Consider the following 11,085-nt stretch of genomic DNA (forward strand, 5'->3'; position numbering starts at 1 on the left):
TAGGAATGCTAGGTAATTTAGCTTGTAATGCCCTGAGAAAGTGATATTGCTCATGTTGTCATAAGAAGTTAAAACAGACCTCTCTTGTCCTGCTTGCTTAGTATAATCTGAACTAAATTGGTTTTGAATAAAGTATCTACAGCTTAAAGATAACTTGCTAGATTTACAGCTAAAATCCAAGCTCACACAAAGATAGAGACTGAACAAGATCTTACTGGTTCTTATAGCTGAAATGGAGAAGGCTTGCTTCCAGTCATTCTAACAGAAAAGTATCTGCTTGCATGAAACCCTACCTGTGCACCAGCTTTCAACAGTGGAGGCACAGGGAACATGTTACATGCTCTATGTAGTGCAAGCACATATAGCAGTTTCTTGATTCTCTTCCTCGCAGGTGGTTACTTTTAATTTCCAAACTGGAAGGAGGGAGGTTTGCTAATACAATGCTAGCTCTTCAAGTCCATCTAACAATGACATAGCAGGTATAATGGGCAGATTAAATGAAAAAAAAGGGGTGGGGGGGAGAGTTCTTGATTTCAGCATGTGTAAATGCATGTGATACAACCTTGTTAGGGGTTGTGTACATTACAGCATGGGAGTGTATTCCACATTCTTCTTGGATTTGCTGCGTTGTGGGAGGAATGATGCTGTGCTTAGGTACGTTTTCAAAGAGCACATAGTTTACTGTGAAACTTGTTGTTGCAGGATGATATTGGCACCACAGGTTCATATGTGTTTCAAAAAGGGATGAAACAAGCTAAGGAAAGAAAATTCTATCAGGTATTGTGTAAAAGTATAAGCGCTGCCCTGGATATGGAAAAGGAGAAGGAGGGGTGCAGCCACAGAGATAAGATCCAACTCTATATGGAGGTCTCAATATGGAGAACATGAAAGAGTGTGGAGCATACAGATGCTTGGAGGAAGACTGACAAGATGGTCAGATTGTTGTCTGTGAAATAGTGTGGGATAAGTGCCAAAGCCTGAGGTTATGAAGCCAGAGGTGAAGGGTGGCTCGGGAGGCATGGCTTCCACAGAAACCACTCGTAGTAGGAGCAAGATAGGGGATCTGGGGCACTCTCATCTCCTGGATGAATTAATTGAGGGTTGCAGTGGGTGGACCACCCTATATACAAAGTGAGCAGAATGGGATCTACTTGATCTTGCTGACTGCAATCCAGGAAGTACCAGATATTGATGATGCTAGCCAGGACCAACCTCAGTGTTCCAGGGACCTCCGCTGCTTGCATACGAAGATAAGGTTGTATAATGAAGATTCTTCAAGACCATCCCATTTTGTGGCTGTAGCAAAACTGGGTCTAAAAAGTATGTTCACATTCTGAGGAGGTCTGGAACAGTGAGTTCTTGGGACAGGGCTCTCTAATGGATACAAAAGGGCTGCCAGGTCTTTTTGAGCCCTTGAATGTGGTTAAAGAAAGGCACATACCAGCGTTGTCACATACCACATACAGACTGTCTGCACCAGGTTTCTGCAGCATCTGGATATAGAAGGTGTAGACCTGATGGTGACTGTAGACCCAGCCCTGCACCCCTTCTTCATGGGAGACTCAAGACATTTGTAGAGAGTTAGTGAGCCTTGATCAGAAAAACTCCCTGATTTTCTTTCTGGCTAGAAAGAGTACTGGAAAGCCTGTGTTTTTCAACAGGCTAAGTGCCAAGAGAAAGCACCTATCTGGCCCAAAGTTACAGCAACCTTCATGGATGTCAGGGGAGAGGGTGGGTCCATGAGACAAGCTGCCCTTCTGTCACAGAAGTAATCTTGCAGGACATTTAAACGTAAATATAAATGTCTGGTTGGTAGTAAATTGACCTGTTTTTCTCCATCCAAACACGGGTGAGAAAGGCTCTTGTCTAGTTATGCCAACATGGCCCAGGAAGCAGTCATCCATGAGAGATCCTGAGAGTACTGTGACTCAGCATTTCTCCCTCCCAGTGCCATCCTGTTGATTCACCACGATAAAATCCCTGTGCAAGATTCATGAGGATCCAGGCATCTGAGGAATCTGGACAGCTGCTGAAGTGCATATGCTCTGGGCCTAGTGTTGACATGTTGATGATTACTAACAGTGCACCTTTGGCCACAGATACAGGAAGAACAGGTTCACCACTTTCCCACAGAGATTTTGGTGGAAGTGGCTTAACTAGGGCCTTTCCTTCCCCTCCAGCCATCAGACACTCAGAAGCTGCATTAAAATTAGAGTACTGCAGGAATGCAGCGCTGAAAACACAATAGTAATGGAAAGTATCTCTATAGTACAAAGACTCACCTTAAATCCCAAGGTGTTTAGTGATGCTGTTTGATGACATTTCATGGTGGATCCTTGTGATTAGGGAAACCATTCGGGAAACTGAACTCCTCCCCAAAGGCAAGGAAGGTATTGTGAAAGCTGTGTTCCTGCTGTTCTCTAGCAGCATGCCTCATGTTGGCTCCTCGGCCTTGCTGTTGGTGGGGAGCCTGGGGGATAGGCTAAGACAGGGCTAAGCAACTGTCTGTGTCACCAGGCTCAGCACCACCCTCTTGGGCACCAGGCTGCAGGTAGCAAGCAGGACCAGTAGCAAGGCTGGGTTGGCACTCTTAATCATTGGCAAGCTCAGCTGATACGTACTGAAGGCTCCCCAACATGCCTCATCATCCAGGGGCATCTCAAGGGCCCAGAGCTCTACTCCTGGGTCCTGGCTGCAGTATGAAGAGTTTTGGCAGCCTGTGATTCTGTGCCCACTGCAGCTGGTTTGCGGGGCAGGGAGGCAAGGGGCCTCCTGGGGCCCAGTTTAGGAATGGGGAAAATGATACTGAGATAAGAGAGGCCAAAGCCCACTGCCTGGAGGTGTCTATTCCCCTGGGTGGCAGAGGTCAGACTTTGGAAATGGCAGCTAAGTCACAACTGTTGAAGAAGAGTCCTCTCAGGAGTCCAGAGATGAACCCTGTTCCAGCACTGACCACGGATTTTGAGACCTCCTGCACCCACAGCCTCCAGGAGGAGAGGGACAGTGACTTCCTCTGGGTGCCTGTGGCCAATTCCACACATCAGATACACTGTGGAGGAAGTCTCTCCCCAGGGCAGAAGGGACTCATGGGTCTCTCAATGTGCATTCACAGTACTTGTTCCCAGTTCAGCTCTCATCATTATGAAGATGGAGATTTGGTTGCTTGTATGGATTCAGGTCCTCTAGCTGACAGCATTCAGACGAGGATGAGAAGCGGAGATGTATCTTCCCAAGGCAGGCCCTCTCCTTAGTGCATCCTCCAGTAACATCCCTGAGGACCCCACCTGGTCACTGTCATTAGCAGAGGTGTCTACTGGCTGCAGTGGTCTGCATGGGATTGCTCCTGGCCTCCAGGTAGGCTACTTAGCTGCTATTGGGGGGACATCTGGGGAACACAGGCTCCTAGTATTGGTGCTGGCACCCTGCTTTGGGTTTTGGAAACCCAGCACCCTTTCTCCGAGCCAAGAGACAGCCCCTCTACCCATGCCACTGGCCTTGGAAGAGGAAGCACAGAATTCTCATCATGCAATAGTGCGACCAATAGAGGCATACTTACTATACACCATGAAGCATACTCCTAGGCCTCACATGCCACAAGCTGTCAGCTACATTTGGATGATGAACTACTACTGGAAGGAAAGCACAAGGGTGCTCAAGAGGGTAAACTCCTTATCACCCAGCAGGACTGATAAGAGGCAGACAAGAGAGATGTGAGGGGAATACTGGGGAACAAGCTGAGCTGAGGGGAAATAAAGGGCAACAAAGATTGTACCTGAACCAACTTCTGGGTAGGGGCTCCAGTACTAGAATGGGATGATGAGTGGAAAACCAGGGAATGACAAATGTTAGACTTCCAGATTAGTCTGGGAGACAGCCTGCCCTCTGTGGGTGGTGCAGAAGTGGCATGGCTGCACCTGATGACACAGTGGTAGTGAAAACAGAGCTGCAATTGTCTGGGCAGATATCTGGGAGAAGAAAAACTTACTGTTGTGGGGCTAAGGATTTACAAAGATCTGTCCCCAGAAAGGAAACATGATACATGACCTAGAGGAAAAGAGGAGAAATAAGGGAGCTATGGTTGCTCTGAGGAGAAGGAACAATTTTTTGGTTTTTGTGCATGGAGGCTTAATGCGGTCAATCGAGGCATCAGATTAAAAGACAGAAAAGGACCAGTGGGTGTGGGGATGTAAAAAGGGGAGGAAGACAGACCCAGCCCTGGACTAGACTGGGAAGGTTTTGAGCAGAAAGTACACAATTGGCAGGGTTGACAGGAGTGAAGTAGGGGAACCTGAAGGGAAAAAGAGACTAGAAGTGGGCACAAACTGTTCAGGAGCTGAAACAGGAAGGGGGCAGACCCAGAGGGGAGGGGAGGAGGAGGCATGTCAGAGGTGACACTGCTGGCGTTGTGTACGTGCATAGGGAGGGCTCCAGAAGGCTGTCTTGCCTGTGGGCAGAGAGGAAGAGGAGACTAGGTTAATGGTGGGAGGTAAGCAGCGATTTCCTTCTCCAAACTCTCTTTCTTACACTGAAAACTATCACTGTGGGGTGGCAGCCTCCTCGTCTTATGGTACTTGACAGAAAAGGTTAATTTCCAGGGTGCAGGGTGATCATAGTATGGGCAGATGTGACCAGAGGTGATGAGGTGGAGAGAGAGGGGTGATAAACATCCATAAAATCATGAGTAGTATGGGGAAGCAACAGCAACTGTCACATGCCTCACAATAGAGGACCCATATGGGCGTAGAAGGTTTAAACAAACAAAAGCAGCTCATGCAGTTTATGCCCAGCTTGGAAACGTGAGGAGTGAATGGCTACAGGATGCCACAAACACCAGAATCATGAGTTCAAAAAGGGATTAGACAAACTCTCAGAGAAAGGATTTCTCAGGAGCTATTAAAAATGTCTGAGTCATCTTCCAGTTGAGCAAGTCTCTAAACTGACTCTTCAGATATTGCTATTCTGTACTGCTTTGTTTCTATGGTGAGCTTTAATGAGGTGTCTAAGTTGATCTAGCAGCTTGCTGCTGATGATACATGCAGTTCTGCTACCCTTCTCCTGACCCTGCTTGTGAGCCTGCACTGCTTCTGTTGCACCAGTTCTGACGTTTGTTCAATTCATTAAACTGGCAGAAAATTAACTCAGAGAGTGAATGGTTTTCTGCTAGGTTAGTGAGTTGAATCAGCCTCCTGGTTTCTGAATTAGTGGTATCCATCAAGTCAAAATTCCTTGCTTTTCTCTGCAAGGAAGACTAAAATGTTGTCTTTTTAAAGGGAAGTTGAGATTCTCATGCTAACACCTGATTCAAGGAATTCAGGCTTGAAGTATTTATAACATCAGAGTCTTGATAAGATCATCGTAATTATTTCATTAGCTTCTAAAAGCTCCTGACAAGGGTGGAGCCTTGCCTGTGCTAGGTGTCACACAGAGTTTAGGAGTACTGTTTAACACAGTAAGCAGGAAAAGAAACAGATGGTTGGTTGTGTGGGCAGCAGTGCTGTACAGCTTGTTACTCTTACATCATTATCAGCACTTTATATAGCAACCAGTCTAAGTCATTTGTCTAACTGTTTCTTGTTTCTAGGATCAGCAGGATACTACCATGGACTCCCTCAGGAGCCCACATCCATATCAAGGTACAGGAACAAAGGCATTGCTCTCTGAGAAGCAAGCAGCAACATCAGTAGATCAATGTCTTAGTCAGTTCATACCACTGGCATCTTCCTCTTGCTCAAAAAGCATATGCTATGGGATTGTAGTGCGAGTACCGTGTCTTCCTCAGACAGAGGATCTTCATCTCTACCTTCATCATAATCATAAGGAACCAGAACCTGGCATATCTGGAGAACACCAGGATTGGGAGTGGCAGCTGCTGGGAGTAATAAACAGGATCTGCACACACTGAGAGCTAGGTTTGTCTGAATGTATTAGATATCTCCAGTACAAACTCCTCCATACAAGTCACTCATTTTAGTCTCCCTTTGTAGCCAGTGGAGGTCTTGTTGTTAAAGTTAGGTGAGTTTAGGTGGCCCCTTCCTGGAGCAGACATCTTAAAAATTTCAGCTGAATTAGGCATACACATGGGACCTGATAAAGTGCATTCAAGGGTGCTGAGGACGCTCGCCAATGTCATTGCGTGTTCACTCTCTGTCACCTTTGAAAGGTGGTGGTCATCAGGGGAAGTTCCTAATGTTTGAAAAAAAGGCAAATGTCATACCTGTCATCCAGAACTGAAAGAATGAGGATCCAGGCAACTATGGGCTGGTCAGTCTCACCTCTGTCCCTGCAATGATTGTTCAGCACATCCTGGACGCTATTTCCAAGCATACGAAGGACAAGAAAGTGACCGGGAGCAGGCAGCAAGGGTTTACCAAGGGCAAATCATGTCTAACCAACCTGATTGCCTTCTACAATGAGACATCTGGCCGTATGGACAAGGGGAGAGCACTGGATGTTGTACTAATTGATTTTAGCAAGGCCTTTAGCATGGTCTCCCGCAGTCTCCTTATAGTCAAATTGGTGACATATGGACCAGATAAGTGGAGTGTGAAGTGGGTGGAAAAACTGCTGGAGCTTTGGGCTTAAAGAGTTGTGATCAACAACACAAAGTCCAACTGACATCTGGTTGCTAGGGATATCCTTCATGGATGCACACTGAGGATGATACTGTTTAATGTCTTTATTATTAGCCTGGACAAGGAGATAGTGTGCAAGTTTGCAGGCAAGAGCAAATTGGGGAGAGCTACTGCTATGCTGCAGGGCAGGGACTAAGAGGGACCTTGACAGGCTGGGGAAAAGGGCCTTCCTCTCAGTGGCAATTGCTGGCAACAGAGCTGTTGTGAAAATATGACTGCTGCCACCAGAAGCTGGACATGGTGTATGTGAGCATACAGAAAACCTGGAAAACCTGGAATACAGAAAACATAGAGAAAACCTGGCTGAGAGGGCTTTTAACTTCATCACTGTTGAAACAGAAGGAAGAAATGTAAGTTAGTAGTGAATGAAGCCTAAATGCAAAATTGCAGTTACTGACAACCGTACAAAAAATATGCCTTTTCACTGGCCTTTTCAACAGAAGGATCTTGGCTGGATTAAAACAGAACTCAAAAAAGTTAAATGAATTTTGCTGAAGCTGTTGGGAATTCCTTACCTCTGAGTCATATGAGCTCAGTAGAGCATCTCTAACTGGAGTGTCATAAGGGAAATTGCATGGGAACCATAACTACAGCCACCATTCCTGGCACTCCTTCAAGGGCACTCAAGGTTTACTGCAAAAGGAGTATGACTTATGCTGGTTGCCATATATAACATTTGTTCCTTCCTGCCCCCACTCACAAGGAACTATCTTTTGATGATTTAGCATAGCAGTGTTGCTTCAGCCACATGCTTTACATGGCCATCTTCCCTTCACAGTGCAAGACTTGTTTAGGTTTGTCCTGGGAGGACTGATCAGATTAAACTTTCCTTATCTTGCCTACCTTCAGGATAGGAATATCCTTTGCTGAAATTTTATTTCAGTGTGCTGCTGTGAACACACATGCTTTGACTTTTATTTAATTCTTCTGTTTTTAATTACACACTGTCACTGAAATAACTGTATCTGCTGGGACCACTATAATATACCTCTATGCAAATAAAAAAAAGCGTGAGAGGCACTTCTGTCATGCAGCCCTTGTGTACCTTCTGTGAAATGCATTTGTGTACTCTTGACTCCACGGACCATTAATGACATAGTAAATATGGACATTGATCTCCGTGACATGATAGCCTCCTCCTTTCAACTCAAAAGCTGTGGGGTGTTATTTATCTTTCATTTATGATCCTTAGCTAGTGTTTTCCTGTGGCAGTTCCATATCACAGGTTTTTCAAATATGATTTCCTGAAGCACTGTATCAAATATTTACCAACATTAAGAATGGTGCAATATTAGACCATGTGCTTTTCTGAACTGGCCTACGATCTAATCAAACAAAGGGCCTAGCTTGTTTGCTCTTTATTATCTCATTAAAAGCCCAAAGAAGACCAAAGAACAGTAGTTGTTCATCTACCAGGCTATGATATTTTGCCATTCTTTTCATCACTGGAAGTTTTAAAGAGTAGTACCCACCATTCTAACCATAACTACAATATTGTGGTATCCAATTTGGGACATTATGGTCTGGATGGGTGGACAGTATGACAGCAAGTGGAGTACTGCAGGGGTATATCCTGGGACCTGTCCTGTTTAACATCTTCATCAATGACCTGAAGGAGGTGATAGACTGCATTCCTGTCAAGTTTGCAGATGACACTGAACTTGGGGGACCAGTACATACACTCCAGGGCAGGGCTACCATTCAGAGACTTAGACAAGCTGGAGGAATGGGACAGCAGGAACTTTATGAAATGCAACAAAGGACAAATACAAAATCCTGCACCTGGGAAGGAAGAATCCATTGCAATGATACAGACTGGGGATTGACTGGCTGAGTAGCAGCTCTGCTGGATGAGACCTGGGGGTCTTGGTAGACAGCAAGCTGAACATGAGCTGGCAGTGTGCCCTGGCAGCAAAGAAGGCTGAGAGCATCCTGGGCTATATTAACAGAAGCATAGCCAGTAGATCAAGGGAACTGATTATCCTGCTCAAATCAGCACTTGTTACACCACATCTAGAATACTGTGTCTAGTTTTGGGCCTCTTAGTACAAGAAAGACATTGATAAACTGGAGTGAGGTCGGGGGGGGGGGCACCAAAATGGTCAGGGGACTGGAGCACTTGCCTCAGGAGGGTAGAGGGAGAAGCTGAAGGAACCAGGCTTGCTCACTCTGGAGAAGAGAAGGCTTTGGGGGAACCTAACAGCAGTTCCCACCTCAGGACCTATGAAGAAGTAATCAAGGAAACAGCCCAGCTCTTCACAGCTGTGAGTGGTAGGAAGATGAGAGACAACAGGCATAAGTTGAAACAAGAGAGATGCCAACTGGATTTAAGGAAAATCTTTTTCACCATGAGGACAGTCCAGCATTGGAACAGATTGCCCAGAGTTGTGCATCCTCATGCTTGGAAGGCCTAATAAAACCCTGAGTAACCTGGTCTAGTGTGGACTAGAGATCTCCAGAGGTCCCTTCCAACCTGAATTATTCTGATTCTGTATATTGTATATTCCCACATCTGAGCAAGGAATGGCATGCTTGCTATCAGTGCCTCTGTAGATACTTCTAATCAGGAGTAATCAACTAATCTAATCAACTGCTCCAAGGCTACCTCTGGCTTCAAGGTTTAGGACCGTGCATTAGGCCACCCAAAGACACTGTGGAGGAGCTCCCTAAGTGGAATCCAGGCCAAAGTTCAGCATTGCTTGGGCAAACCAGTGAATAGGCATCGTTGCTAAGCTTTTGCGGGAACACCACGACCTGAGTACTCACTTCTACTGTGACTTCCTGAAACACGAGTTAGGAACAGAATCAGTAGCTCATAAGGAACTTCTCTGAAGGCATGCCGTTCTTTAGTAGGCAGCAAATCATATGGTGGCAAGACAAGCCTACAGCTCTCAGCAGAGGCTAGTACAAAGTGAGAGACTCCAGCACTATGATGGCCAGGCTGCTGGAGGGGAGGAGGAACAATCTTTGGTTCTCCCATTAAGGCCACCACTAAGGAACCAAGACCTTCATTCTGGGATTTTGCTTGTGACTCAACTCTCATTTACTTGGTTTATCTTTTATTCCGTTGCCCCACTTGGGTCTTTTTTTGTTATTTTTAAACTGTAGAACAGGTATGTTTGTGGAATTAAATATGTGTGCTGTTTTGCTTCTCTGTACTTCTGGTCCCCTCAGCTCACAGTGCTGTGCCAGATTAGCAGACAGGACACAGGTCCAGAAATCACTCAGTGCAGGCGGGATGGACAGCATCAAAAGGAAAAGGAGACGCAACTTAGGAGATATCTAGATAAAGTGTCTTCATGAGGAAACTTTTGCTTATAGTGTAGTAAAGGTCTACATGGGTCTGATCTCATGGCTTGTGGGATCACACACACCTCGGGCTGTGACTGTCTTCCAGATTGAGGACAGGAAAAAATTCCTGAGGGAGTGGGGGAATGTCATGTCATGGGTACTCTCATACTATTGCTTATGCTGTATGGCTGCTGGAAACTTTTCAGTGTGCTCTTTGTTTTGGGGGATTCAGCCACTGCTGGCATCATTGCTGGATCATGAAAAAGCAGTCTTGTCTTGCTGTGCCAGTGTCAAATGGAAAAGCTCCTCCAGCTCCTCCTATAGCTTGCAGAGGATGCAAAGAGCCCCAGTGATGTGAACCTACTGATATGAAGCTTGCCTTTGAACATCTGCTCTTCTGTACTCAAATGATGACAGCAGGCCACTGTTCTACATGAGCTCAATGACTGACTGAAACCCTGATGTGGGCCTCTACTGCTCAGGGAGGTCTGCCTCAGGCCTATGATGAGAAAGTTTATTCTAAAATAACATGGACTATGTCCCTTGGGGAAGAACTGGATCCTTGTTTGTCTCCTTTAGAAGATGCCAAAGTTCTGGAATATGCATTGTCCTATACTAAGCTAGGAGACCTTCCCATAGTCTCTGCAAATGGTCCTTCAGGTGACAAGGCCCTGCAGGATCCTGGAGCGGTATCTCTTCCGATTCCTGTAGTCCCATAGGTCTCCTGCAGCAGAGACAATATGAGACTGTATATCTCATTATTTTAGCAGTGATGGTTATGCTATCCCTTGGGGATGCCTTGCATATCTCAGCTACCACCAGACCAACACCGGCCTGGCTGTGCCATACTGTCTGCCTCACAATGGTAGTCACTGGGAGTGGCCTGGCTCCCCAGGACTTAAGGAACTATCCAACTATCCTGGATGCAGCAATGGCAGCACAGAAGGGAGTCTGGAGCTGCAGGTTATGCATGGGTTATAAACATATACGTGTGTGTGTGTATTTATATATATGTGGGTTATATAGTCTTTACACAGGTTATAACAGTAAGTTAAACATTGCCACTCAGCTGTTCACACTAGTTAATGGTTCATGCCTTCCCCAACATGGCCCTGGCCTGTGTCAGCCTGCATGTCGCCACACTGCACAAGCACAGTTCAGG

Source organism: Struthio camelus, chromosome 23 (genome assembly GCF_040807025.1).
Source record: "Struthio camelus isolate bStrCam1 chromosome 23, bStrCam1.hap1, whole genome shotgun sequence".
NCBI lineage: Eukaryota > Metazoa > Chordata > Aves > Struthioniformes > Struthionidae > Struthio > Struthio camelus.